This window comes from Corythoichthys intestinalis, chromosome 3, assembly GCF_030265065.1.
Source record: "Corythoichthys intestinalis isolate RoL2023-P3 chromosome 3, ASM3026506v1, whole genome shotgun sequence".
Classification (NCBI taxonomy): Eukaryota; Metazoa; Chordata; class Actinopteri; order Syngnathiformes; family Syngnathidae; genus Corythoichthys; species Corythoichthys intestinalis.
Window position 1 is genome coordinate 16,316,713 of NC_080397.1, and position 14,943 is coordinate 16,331,655.

Sequence of the window (14,943 nt, forward strand, 5' to 3'; positions counted from 1 at the left end):
TTCAAGGTCACTCAAGAACAGATAAAGGGATTATTATCAAACTTGTAGGATATGCTTGTAATATGAAGCGGAAGAGGTGATTAAATTTGGAGGGAATGAGGCCAAAGAAGAATTTAGTGCTAACTTGATAAAAGATAAGCTTACTGAATGTAAATTTGTATTATAGGTGAATTGTCTGTATGCTAAGTGTCTAGAAAGTGAAAATTGAGTGCCCGCTCCATCAAATATGGTGATCCTTTGAATTTGGTTGCTTAGGCCTAAGTCTACTCTCTCAGAGTGTCCTTCTAGTTATAGATTTACTGTATATATTTCTTTTGTTATTTATTGTTAATCTTTCTTTTATTTTGTATTTTTCTATGGATAAATACAATTATAAATTGATAAAATGTTATTAAAGGCAATATCAAAACACATTAAAATGAATATAACAGAAATACAATCTGGTTATGGTGCCCAATAACTTTTCAATTAGAAAATTCACAGTATTTTACTCATTGTCTGATAATGTCAACGATAGACGTCAAACTTTAAACTGAGAGAACTGGCTGTGAATTTTCATGTTTCACTGTCATTGACAATGCTAGACATTAGAGGTGCAACGGTTCAGTTAGCCCACAGTTCGGTTTGAACCTCGGTTTTGAGATCACGGTTTTGGTTCGGTTTTGGTTTGCTTTTTGCATTTTTTTTAAACTGCCTTTATTTTGTTTTTAAGAAAATGAAATAAACACTTAAAATGTAAAAATGTTCGACTGTTAAAATGCCTCTTAGCTCTTTGGCTAGTTTAGTGACTGTCTACTGAAATACACACACAGTAGTAAAAAAGTTACTTGGCAAAGTAACTGGTGTTACCTTTCATGTTTTATTTTCCATTTTTTTCAAAAAACAAAACAAAAAAAAACATAGTAACCTTTGCTATGTTTGGACGTCATTTAATGTTCTGAATCAACCGTTAAAGTTGATAAAATTGCTCCCGTTTTTGCCTTAGTTCCCTTCTGTCTACTTTTGACATGTGAAAATTTTAAAACTGTTTCATCATTTAAAGATAGACTCAAGTCAAGATTTTGCCGATTTAGAAGTATTTTAGATAAAAAGTTACCTAAGTTCACTCGGAAGGTTCACGACAACAGAGCCTTTCTGAGAAGTTTACTGCTCTAAAATGGCGGCTGTTTACTAACGCTACTGAGTCTGTCATTTCACATGTAGTTCTATATGCATGAGATATCTAGGCGTACTGTAGGTTGTAGGCTGTCGGCTACAGTCAGGAAATATTGGAGCCACCTAGCCTAGCATCGCGTTTGCTACAGCGTCACAACAAACACTCTTCCCTCTCCGTGCCTCTGACTTTTCTCGCGTCATTCAACCAACGTATTAACGAATGGAGGAAAAAAAACGCAATGCACGAAAAACGTACAGAATTTGAACATAACGTATGGCGTACACATTTAAAAATCAGTGCTCACTTGTACAAATTACGCCGAGACCGTACAACTTGACAGGTATGAATTATAGGGGACTGTCACAGTTAGGTAGTAGCACTCTGTAGCACGGGACGTCCAACTATCAGTGGTCACGGCGAAACTATGTGCTTTAGCGAAGTCATCTTCGATGGCTTTGCGTGCCATTTCATAAATGTCGGGGAATACGTTGTTGGAGAAATATGTCTGCGAAGGAACAAGTCAACGGGTCAAGCAAATAAATTAACGAAGCCCGCCGTGTGTTTTCACTGGTGTCATCTCCGTGGTTGTCCTGCTCTGAGAAAGTGATATCTGTGGGTGATGCCGGTGTTCTGGTGTTCATGTTCTCAGTGTTCCATTAGCATAGGGAACAAGCGCTGAGCAATGCTTGCAAATTGTTTTTTTATTTTTTTCAATATTTTCTCTCCCACCTACTTTCTCTCCCACCGCATTGTAGTCCACGGGGAAACCGAAATGTTGCCACACCGCAGATTTGAAAGAAGCCAGTGCTTCCTCAAAATTCGGTCTCTTCACTCCTCCGCTCGTCATAGCTTTTTGTTTTCTTTCTTGTTTAACTTTCACTTCGCTCGTAAGCGAGAGAGGGCATTACTCGGCTTCTATTACATAGGCGCTTGACAGCGATCGGACATTTACTTGCGGTGGGGCGGGAATTTCTCCACAGCTGTGCTTCACGTCGCACACAGAGCTCAACCAATTCATTCCACAAGCGTTCGGAATAAATTAATTGCAAAACCGAAAAGGCGTGGTTCATAAAGGCGTATTGAACCGTACAGGGCGATACGTACAGTTCGGCTTTGAACCGCAAACCGTTGCAATCCTACTAGACATCCAATTCGTTTTTGCCGTCAATCTCTCCCAATCAAAATAGATTGGACGTTTAGCTCTGTCAATGGCAGCCAGTGAGTTAAATGAGTGCCATACTGCACTACTTGGCTGAAACCAGTAGAGATGCTCAGAATTTAGTTGCAATTATAATTATAATTATTATTTAGCCAAACCACATGATATACTTAGATACAGACAGACAGACAGACAGACAGACAGACAGATAGCTATAGATACATCAATTTATCACTTCTGTTATTTTTGAATAATAATAATAATATATAATCATGTTTGATTAAACCCAGTCAATAAACCAATTTTATGTATTAATTTGAGTTTTTAAGTGAACAATTGAGACAATAATTAATTTGAGTTTGTTGTTATTGTTGTTGTTGTTGTTTTTTCCAAAAAGGTAATCTATTCAATAGATTATTTGTGTAGTTATTTAGTTGTATTCGGGGCCTGACAGCACAAATAGGGGGAGAGAAAAATATATTTAAAACAGAAGCTTTGCACTTTATTTTCGATTACATTTCTATGTTTTTTAAACTTGTTTTGAGCTTTATGTGTCTTTTGTTCTTATTTTATAAAAAAAATAAATTTAAAAAAGGTGGAGGGAGGAATAAACCTGGCAAAAATATCATGAATATGGTGGAAACCACAGACAATGCTGAAACAGTAGTTTCTGCTCTTGCACCCCTCTTTAGAATAAACTGCATTATTTTAAGCCTAAAGAACTGTTGTGTTTAATAGAACAATATGTGTATATGCTGCCGTAGCAGTTTCATGGCGCATTAAGCCACCGAACTATTTTTAATTTGTCCATTTTACCCTGGAGACCTCCATTTACAGAAACCATGCAACCGCTTTGGTTTCAACCCAGCCATTAAAGAAGGTAAGTAATTACATTTACTATTCGAAATGGCTATCATTTTTAGCTTAGAATCATTAATAAATGTCTAATATTTAGTTTGAAAAAGGACTTTATAAAATTATTCACTTGCATATTTTAAACTTTAAAACAAATTGCATCATAATGAAAAAAATAGTGTCTGTAAATAGGTCACAGATATCTACCTCATAACTAATGCTTGCTTGTATTTTTTTTTTCTTAGAGTCGCATTTCCCCCGATATTTAAGATGATAAATAATTGATCCAAACAAAGAAACATTTTGGAAAAAAAACATGTTTAAAAGGGTAAATATTTGAAAAAGAAAATCTCGACCAATCGTTGATGTCTGTGATTTCTGCATTGCGACCCTTGCTATATTATCGTGTTTCACCCATGAAATCCCCAAAAATTCCAGCTGTGGTTATCCACAGCTGTGTCTTGACACTCTGTGAGACATGCTACACAGAGGTTTTGGATCAAAACAACGTAAATATGAGATAATATCTCGTTAAAATCGTGGTGTCTTTAATCACGCTCTCTCATGCATGCTCTCACCTTGAGTTAGGGTTTAGGGATTAATTTATTTTTTATTTTTTTTTAATGCCATCCTGTTCAAAATCTTTCTTCTCCCAGAAAATTGAAATTGTAAGCTTTCCAATGATGTATCACACATACATGCAAATAGGACTTTTTTGAAATTGGGGGTCTCACAGCGGAACTTCAAGTCACTTTGGAACTTCAAGTGAACTAAGGGTTTTCCACCATATATATTTGGTGGGAAAAAAATCGCTGATTTTAATCTTATGCTATATCGTCCAGCCCTGTTGGGTGTTGAAAAAATATATATATTCACTTGATACACCAGCTATCATTTACACATAGACAATCATGAACTGCATTTTCCAAAAATCAACAAATGAATCTTTCCACAGTCCCATAGATTTTCAAGTGTGACAGTCACGCGTGAATTAAGGTCTGTTGTATGAAGAACATTTTCTCAATTTTCACAGCCAACAGGGTGATGTTCTTACACCATCTAGTGAAGAGCAAGAGAACTTCATGTGTATGTGTGTGTAAGTACTCTTATGTTCTGTTTTAAAACGACCCAATTTCGTTCTAAATGCACATTTTAATCATTTTGAACACCTTTAACTCCCCAAATACCTTTTATTTGCTGATTAATATTTGTGAGAGCACAGGCAGACAACATAAGGATAGTGTGTCCTTAAGCACATTAAAAAAAGGAAAATATCTGTCTGATTAAAAACGGAGCGGGAGTGCTTCGGAAATACGTGTGTGCTTTAAATGTCACATTTTCCAGACACAAAGACTAGAATGGCTAATGGCGACAACCGCCCGACAAGGCTTTTTGTGAGGCGAGTCCACAGGAGGCCCGTGAACATCTCGCAAGAATGCGGTCGGACAAAAAAGAGAGACGGCGACAATTAGGAAAACAAGTGGGAGGGTGCCAGCTATTACACAGGAATTAACAGCAGCTCAACAGGAATATAGCATTTCTTACACTCATATTATTAACTCTCTGATGCATGAATTATAAAATTCTGGGTAAATATTTTTATGAAGTGTTTTTATTCTTCTTATGACATGAAAATATGTTTTTTTTTAATTTTTTTTTTTTTTATGTTAGACATGTCCAATTCCGTGGACTCCATGCGCCTGAACAATCAACATGAAACAATGTGAATTTACAGTAAAAATGAATTCAGTTGTGTTCTATTGTAAATATAGAAACGCTTGTTTCTTTTTATACTTTAATAAACAATTTTGGGGTGATTTCACCACTTTCAACACAATCTATAGGCCTGAACAAGAAAACCAATTAAACCTATAGTTGTGACTACTAAACCTATCTAAGCAGTGCACCAATGTTGTTCTAACGCAGCCACTCATCATCACGGTTGTCACTATACCATCACTGGAGCTGGATGGAATTTCCTAGGCTATTCTGTAGTGTACACTGCCTTATTATTTTAGTTTAAAGTAATTTTAACATAGGGCTGCAGCTATCGAATATTTAAGTAATTGATTAATCTATCGATTAGTTAGTTCGAATAATCGAGTAATCGGATTATGAACCTTTAATGTGTTGCAGAATAAATTTTGGGATATGTAAAACAAATAAACAAGTGTTTATGCTCGCAATAATATTTATTTTGGCTTACCCAGATTGCACTTTCAAAAGAGCATTAAATGCGAATACAAAATAAAATACCTAATTGTTTCTTCCAACTAACGCAGAACTGCACTTTCATTTCACAAGAGCAATGAATACATTTAAAAATAAATTAAAGTACCTGATCTTAGCCTCAAACAGTATTTGAAAAAAAATAATAATAATAATAATTAATGAGGATCTAAGTGCAACAAAAGAACAATTGGCTAACTTTCATAGCATACGTCCGCTATCTTAAATGCTTAAAATGCTAAAATTTTTCTAAGCTCTTAACAAATCGTCCAAACTCATATTCCCACAAAAACTGCTAAATATACCTCAAAACTACATTACGAATGCTTAAACAAACATATTAGCTCAAACAAAAATTTACAAACTTACGTTGGTCTTAACAGTGAGCCTCTGGATTCAGCCATGTTAGATGAGTTATGCCGTATTCACTGTTGCCACTAGAGGACATTGTATCCCAAATCAATAAAACTAAAAGCAAAACACTTCCAAACAAATCCTTACAACACCACTCTAATTAAACAAATCATCGAAGCAGCAAGGAAATAGGAAGCCATTAGTAGGCAGCCCAGTTTTCACAAATATAAGATATTGGCCTGATATCTTTATAAATATGGACAGCACACACATTAACTATGGACAATTGCAACATTATGGTTACATTGGATTTTGACGTAAAGTACAGTCGTAGTGTTATCCATAAAATCAGCATATTAGACATACAATGCCAGGATTTGAGCTTTGAGTTTTTTCTTGATAATGGAGATGGAATGTGACATTTTAAGCATTTCATCAAATGCATTCCAAATCTGTGGTCCTCAGACCACAATACTAAAGCTTGTACGCTTTAGCCTTCTTTTTTCCCAGAGTTTTTTGCTGTTTTTGAAGTCTACAAAATAAGACAAAATGCATAAAGTCATGCAAACTACAGCTAATCTGCACAGCTTTTAAATTTAACAAATACATACTAGTTTATAACCAAAACAGCTATTAAAAACAGTGACGCAATTACTTGACTTGTGTTCAAAAATATACTGCATAGGGGATGCATGATGTCCACTTTATTGGACACATAGTTAATTGTACATTTCCATATATTACACACAAATACTTCATATTTCCAAACTGATATAGAAGACATAAAAGTATTGACAGGAAATGCCAGTTGTGGTCGACTGTTTGTTGGCTATGTTAGATTAAGAGGATATTTACTTGCAGTTACATCAATTGACCACTGAATTGACCTCAACAGAGTATGGCAGTAGAGAGCACTCTTGAGGTTAATATACAGATCAACCATAGAAACCAATGCATTAAGAGATAAGTACATTTTATTAGCTGTCCACTGTGAATGTGTGCTCAAGTATTTGCTTTTACACTAACAATTATAACAATAACAAAGAAACGGCTTTTTTTTTCAGGAGACGAAAGTGCACGTCTCATTTTATTCACTCAAATGTGTACATATTTAAAAGCTATCCGGTCTAATTTGCTGTGCTGGAGTGTGATTTTGACAACCACTTGCTGGGAAGGTCAGCCTTTCACCTGGAAGTAGCAAAATTACCCTGCTCTAATTCTTGCTGTCCTTCAGGTGCAGCCTGACAGCCCGTTTTGCATTTTAATGCACACAACCTGATTATTAAATCGCAGTGTTTTTTTTTTTTTTTGTCTGAAAAAATGATTTAGGTTGCCCAGCAACCTGACTTGATCAAACTGGCCCCATCCCCCTGTTTTTAAACACAACTCAAGTGTGAAGCTTCTGATTAAAATAGAGTCCAAACGCTGTATACACTGGTTAACCTTTACATTTACACGTTTAGGAAATTTGAAATCTAGAAAATGATGTCATAAGCAAATACATATTTTTATCATAAAGGTAATGATAAACTTATGATTGTGAGGACTAGTAATATGACAGACTGTTAAGAAATAGAAAAGCGGGTAGGTTTTAATAAGCAAATGCTTCATCCGGCTCCTTTTTGGGCATATTGAATAAATTCTGTTGTTATTATTATTGTCTTGACTATTGTCGTTGTTATTTTAAATGTCTCATTAATTTTGTCAGATTTTTCTTTAATCTTACTCCTGGCAAATGTCCAAAATAAAGCATTAATTAATTGTATAACACTTTATGGGGCAGTCATTTCCCTCATTGGCTGCCATTGACTGCCCTACACATCCAATCCATTTTGACTGGGAAGGTCAAGTCTAAATAGATTGGATGTATTCTGCCGTCAATGGAACTGGAGCATGAGAATTCACAGCTAGTCTTCCCAGTTTAAATAAATTTGGTGAATATCCTTAAAAAACAAAATCAACTGAGTGTTTATGGGGGGATCATAATATACATCACATAAACTATAACATAACATAAAATAACAGATAAAATAACAAATACAGTAATATTGTGTGCTTCTGTTTGGACTAATTTTAATTGTGTTCATTTTCTTTTTAATTAACATTTCATTAACTGAGTTGAATTGGAGTCATTTGGACGCCATTTTTTTCTAAATTACCAAAAATAGTCATTTCCCCTATTTAACAAATTCACTGCTATTAACAATAATAGACAAATTTATTTGAAATGGGATGGCTGGCATTGAGTGATCACATTTCACTGCCATTGTCCGTCCGGGCTCTCAGTCAAAATGGATTGGACGTCTCGCGCCGCAAATGGTAGCCAACGAGTTAATTGTTAATGCCAACTTGGAATACCAATAATAATACCAATAATACCAATAATAAATGCCAAAGCTATGTTTTCTTGTGGCATAAAATATTACCATTTGACAATAAAATATGCTAAAATAAAATAAACAATACATAACATAATACAAAACCTAACAATCACATCCAAATGCCAATGCAGTATAACTGAATTATTTAAGGCCATATGTGCCATTAACCTGTCGATATGTTGTACTGCAATACACACTCCAACAAATGCCCTAAAGATGATAAACAAAATGAACATGCAAAGTAAGCAATAGCAACCTGCGCAGAGCCATTTGACCTAAATATCCCCATTTTCAAAGGGTAACAGCGTTTACAGTGAATACAGTATTTGTTCACTCAAGAGATTGCAAGCATATGATTTCCACCCACACTGGCAAGCATTTACATACAAGCATCAATTATTTAGATTTCAAACCTTTACGATGTTAAGTTCAATTCCCTCTCATGGATTATTCCATATGAAGCGCATTTAAAGTGACACACCTCCCCCATCTTAAAACAAAGGAAATGTTATCAAAGTAAAAATTGTCCTTAAGTTGATACTTCTTTTAAAAGGGCTTGCTTAGCATGAAGTGTTTTTTTTGTTGTTGTTGTTGCATCGATCAAAAATCTATGATATCGCTTTGACTAAAATGTCACTGAAATTGTGACATAAAAAAAGAAGAAAAATGGCTTCTTTCCAGGCCTTGCTGGCTACTGTGGATTGAGTTTAGGCCTCTGTTCACATCAAAATTTAAAATTAACTCGGTGAGTTATTAGTATTTTCTGATTTTGTTATTAAGTCTCAGACAACGTGTGATTCATTTTATATCCATATTCATTTTGACGCGAAGATATTGTTAAACTACAGTGGTTACTTAGTAAAATGAGGATGAAAATTTCATTACTGTCAATTTAATATTAAGTTAATATTCCATGTAGTCAATGGTGAATAATGCAGTTCTGCATGTATATTATTTTCTTTCAAAAATACAGGCTAGCAGTTTGTCAGGTGTTTATCTTTTATCTGTAAGTGTCTCAGCATGAATTAGTGGCTTTGTACTGCAGAGCAAAAGTTTTTAAAGTGTGGTACGAGGGCGCCCTCAAGTGGTATGCAAAAGAATCAGTAACTCCAGTTCAGTTGTATTTCACTTTTTATTTAACCCTTTATAGGTTAATTATGGTATTTTAAAAACAACAACAACAACATCATAAAGGCCGGACATAGACTTATGTGGACACCACATTTTGTCATGTAAGCTGGACTATTATCTTTTAAATAAATCTATCTATCTATCTATCTATCTATCTATCTATCTATCTATCTATCTATCTATCTATCTATCTATCTATCTATCTATCTATCTATCTATCTATCTATCTATCTATCTATCTATCTATCTATCTATCTATCTATCTATCTATCTACCTACCTACCTACCTACCTACCTACCTACCTACTTACCTACCTACCTACCTACCTACCTACCTACCTACCTAACCCCCATCCATCCATCCATCCATCCATCCATCCATCCATCCATCCATCCATCCATCCATCCATCCATCCATCCATCCATTATATTTCTTGTATTATGTTGTTTTTTATGAATAAATACATTTACAAATTGATCAAATATTAAACAAATAAAAAATAAACCACTTATGTTGATTCGCCCCTCTCCGTCAAAAGCATCTAGCGCCGTCTAGTGGCCAAAAGAATGCCTTATAAAGGCTTAAATGTATTTATTTGCATTTTATATTACACGGTATTAACACACTTAGCTACACTGCTATGTAATATTCATAACAATCCTGCTAACTCCATTTTAAGTCATTGCTTCAAATTAATCAACCTAAAGAGCCTTCTTAAAATTTAATTACTATACTGCAGTTTTTTTGTTGTATATTTTTAAGGTGTTAAGATTACTTAACAAATGTGCTTAGTAGTTTTGACATTGTACAAAACGGATTTAAAAAGTACTCCAAAGTTTGAAATTTAGATTCGCGCCCTGAATTGCACGTTCTATGACATCTTTACATGGGGGTGTGACAATATATCGAAAAGGTGACATACTGTATCTTGATATTTTGTAGCCCAAAAGGTTATCGATATGCTCCCGCCAAGAATCGATACGTCATTTTAAAAAGGTGCCATTGTTTTTAAATAAAAAGGAACCACCAGGCTGCTTCAAAAATCATAATCAAATCAGAATAGTGTCTACTTACCTCACTGGCTGCCATTGACGGTGCTAGACATCCTATTGATTTTGACTGGATTGGACATCTAGCACCGTCAATTCCTGCTGATTTTCAGTCACCTCTTGTTGATTCTGGGGCTTTTCTGGGTCACTTCCTGTTGATTTCGGGTTACAGAACAGAAGGAAACACAGGAAAGAATAGGCAGTGACTCAAAATCAACAGGAAGTGACCAGTAAATGTCCTAAAATAAACAGAATGTTACCCGCAAATACCCCAAAAATCAGAAATACTGTGAATGCTCTGGTTTCGAATGAACGAACATTCCCAGTCTTAATGGAAGGCGTCTAGGTAGCAACTTGTTGGTTACGAAGACAATTTTTTAGGGGTGCACGATATCCATTTTTTTTAAACCGATAACGATATTGATAACTTCCTGCTCCTCAAGGCCGATACAAATACGATAACCGATAATATATATATAATTTTTCAATGTATATTAACCTGAGTTTTTGAACACCTGTAGGTCAAAAGTACTAGTGGTTGATTCAGCATAGATTCGCCTTTGACCGAACCAGAATTTTCATGATGATATGAACATTGTTATAATGTACAAAACAAAGACAAGAACAGTTTTGACTTCAAATAAAGTGGCCACATTAATTTTTTCAAATAAATATAATTTGAGTCAATCACAATTAATCAGTCAATATCATTGATGAGGTGTTCCCCTGAACAATGAGCATTGATCTAAAACAAACCTAAACCAAACAGGTTTTGTGTTTTGTCAGCAGATAAAACTTGATTGATTTGAAGAAGTGAGGAGAGGAGAGGAGACTTTTGTCGTGTTGGTCTATGAAACAACTTTTTTAACCTGGCAATTATAGAACAGCAAGCCTATCAATAACCAAAACATAACACTGTAAAATGCAAACATTTGCTAATTGCCATAGTAAGGTTTATAACTCCATGAAGGAAAAGTACGTCCTCTAGAACAGTAACAAAACTTTGCATACTGGCAAAAAAGGAGTGGAAACAAACGCACACATCCCAAAAATATTATTAATAGGCCCCGATAACATATATTGTTATCGGATTTATTGGGATGACGTCATAATTCCTCTTATCGGACTGATAATTATCGGACCGATAATTATCGTGCACCTCTATTTTTTTGAAACAGTGACACCTTTTTAAAATAATGTATCGATTCTTGGCAGGAGCGTATTGATAACCATTTGGGATACAAAGTATCCTGATATGTCACCATTTCGATATTTTGTCACACCCCTGGTGTGGACGCTCATCTCTCAAGTGTTTGTCATATTTTCAGGAAACACTGACAGGATGTGAAGGCTACTTGGTATTCACTTCACGTAAAGTGGGGCTGTGTTCCTCATTTAGTTCTGTACTGTACTGTACAGCTGGGGAGCTGTCTGCGGTACTACGGCACTATGCAAATGAGAGTGTTTGAATGGAAATGGCAGTAGACACAAAGCTCAATTAGAGAATGGTGGTGGTGGGGTGGGGTGGGTGTTGAGTGTCTGCAGGGATGGGGGAAGGGAGGGGAAAACAATGCCAACCAGAGGAAACCAAATATAAGGATGCGTTTAAGCAAATTGGTCATTTTTGTCGACAAACCTGTGGCTTGAAAAATCTTCTTTTTGTTTCAAGCTAAACATAAACTCCCTGATGTGGCAAAATACAGGGTTGATCAGTGGCCATCTTGGTGCTGATGCCCACCTTCAGTGCACATGACTGCACGAGTGTCCTTGGAGGTGTCTCAGAAATCAAGCGGCGGTTACCACGACAACGGAGTACTGGGGTCACGTTGTAATAGAAGGAAGCGTAATTAATATGCACATGAGGGGATTTAGAATCAGGCTTTAATTGTATTTGTTGGCGCGTGAAGTTGAGCTGCTTAAGAAAAATGAAGACCGTCAAATGAGATTTTGTGAGCTCATTGGTCAGAAAAATCATTTGCCTGGCTGCCAAGGTTATTTCCAAATGATTTCTTTTTATACACGAGAGGCAAGATGGTAACTATCACCCGAAATGTGTACAGCTAAGGTGACCATGTACCAATGCATCGTCAGTGATTGGATTTCATGTGACTTTGCGTCCAAGAATTGCAGTCTTTTCATATTTTGTGCATGAAAAGGTTTGTGATATGCGAGCAAAGGCACCATTCAAGGTGGGCGGGAGTCTAACTTGATTATAGAGGCAATAAAGTCAAATATCTGACAGCAGGGGTGAATCTAGAATGGCAACGTTAGAGAAGATCATCTTTCCCCGGCAGTGACTTATAAATATTTTTTAGTGCCATTGATACGAATGAATCTATTTGACGTGTATTGGCATCAATGGCAGTCAGTGTGTGAATGAAATGAAAATATTAGCAGCAGTTTCTCTTTGAAAGTGAAATGGTGACATCTTATGGTCGATATTTTAACAAACCTGCCCCAACTCTCTGCCATTGCACTGAATTTTGTTGTATTTTTATGCGTAAAAGCTGCGTTTAAAGAATGGCTTTTTGCAAGACATTTAGGTATTGTTAATAAATGGGAAGTTCTGGGAACCCCTGGGTACCTCACGGTACGATATGATTTGCAATACAAGGCTCACGATAATGATGACCTCACGATAATTACTGGTACACTGGTCAGGAAATAATTCTACCATATTTATTTGTATTTTGAGTTCCTCACGAGTAGACTTCCAATTCGTCTGAAATGGGACTATCACTCCCACTTGAAACGGACTGGACGTCAATGGCGGTCAATGGCAACCAATGAGTTGAGCATTTCAGGTCATTTGTCATCTGTTGATTTTCAGTCACTTCCTGTTGACTTGGTGGCATTTCTGGGTCACTTCCTGTTGATTTTGGGGCATTTATGGGGCACTTGCTGTTGATTTTGGGCTACAGAAGAGTGATCTGTAAATGCCCTACAACAGGGGTGTCAAATGTGTGGTCGGTGGGCTGGAGGCGACCCACCAGGGGGTTCAATCCGGAGCAATCGATCCAATAATCAACCCCGGTAGGGTTGTTCTGCCTGACAGGCACGTTGTAGCTCTTTTGTACTGTACATACAAAATCACATGTTTTTATTTTGACATCGGACCCATAAAACCAGAATTTTTCCTGTGTGATCGAGTGAGTGCACGACAACTGAACTTGGCTCACTATTGTGTCAGCAGTTACATTCCTTCATTCGCCCACTCCCAGTCAACATGGATTAGATGTCTAGCGCCGTCAATGGCAGCCAATAAGGTAACAAGGAAGTGACCCAAAAGTGCCCCAAAACCAACATGAAGTGACTTAAAATCACCAGGTAGTCACCTGGAAATGCTCCGAAATCAATAGGAAGCAGCCTGGCTATGCCTAAGAAATCAACAGGAAATGCTCCAAAATTTACAGGAAGTAAGTCGTTAGAATCTTCAAATTACAATGAAGTGACGTAAAATGAACTCCTTGCCTGCCATTGACAATGATAGACATCCAATTCATACTGTAAGGAGTGGCTGTAAATACTAATTTCCCGGTGCGACTACCGGTGAGTTTGTTCATTCGACCCTCCCAGTCAAAATGGATTGGATATCGAGCGCCATCAATGGCAGCCAGTGAGTTTACTTATTTGGCCAAAAATAAACTACCGGTTATCCGGCCCAAGTTAAATTTAATCACCATGCCCGTGGGTACAAGACCATTTTCAACTCCTGCAGTTTCTCACACACAAAAAACAATATTACACAATTGACAATACTTAATATGGCTAGTGTTAGGACTACATGGAAAACACCCAGCAATTACAGGGTAACTGGGTCAGGTAACGGTGCGATGGGTGAGGGGGGTGTTCGGGGGCACACTCACCACTATGTGGTGTTTTTTTGCATCAAGCGAATGATATAAAGAGAGCAAAAAATAGCTTCAGATATATACTAAAAGTAGATGACTGACGTGCACTGTGAGCCAGCGGTGACGAACGTCATCACTTGTCAGCCATTTTGTGTCGGAGCTGTTTGATAAATATTATTGTATTATATTATTAGTAATAGTATTATCAACCAAGTGATCAAAACAGATCAAAAGGTTATTACCTGATTGATTGATTAATTAATTGCAGACTTATTGTTGCCTGTAGGCAGTGTTGTTAATAACGGCATTAGAGTATAACGGCGTTATTTTTTCCAGTAGTGTGTAATCTAATGAATTACTTTTGTCATCTTTGCAATGCCGTTACCGTTACTGAGGATGTCCAGGTGTGCGTTACTATGCGTTACTACGTTGGTTGACGACGCGAGAAAAGTAAAAGACACAAACTCACGGAGAAAGCGGAGTGGGAAGTAGGAAAGGAGTTGTGACGTCACTGCAAACGCGATGCTAGGTGGCTCCAATAATACATGACTGTAGCCGATAGCCTACAAACTATGCCCACATGATGCTACGATAGATGTCACATGAATAGAGAACTAGATGTGAAATTATAGACTTGCCGGAGTTAGTAAACAGCTGCCATCTTAAAGCAGTAGACTTCTCAGGAAGAGTCTGTTGGAGAGAACCTTCCGAGTGAACCTAAGTTAACTTTTTATTTTAAACACCCACAAATCGGCAAAATCTTGACTTGAATCTATC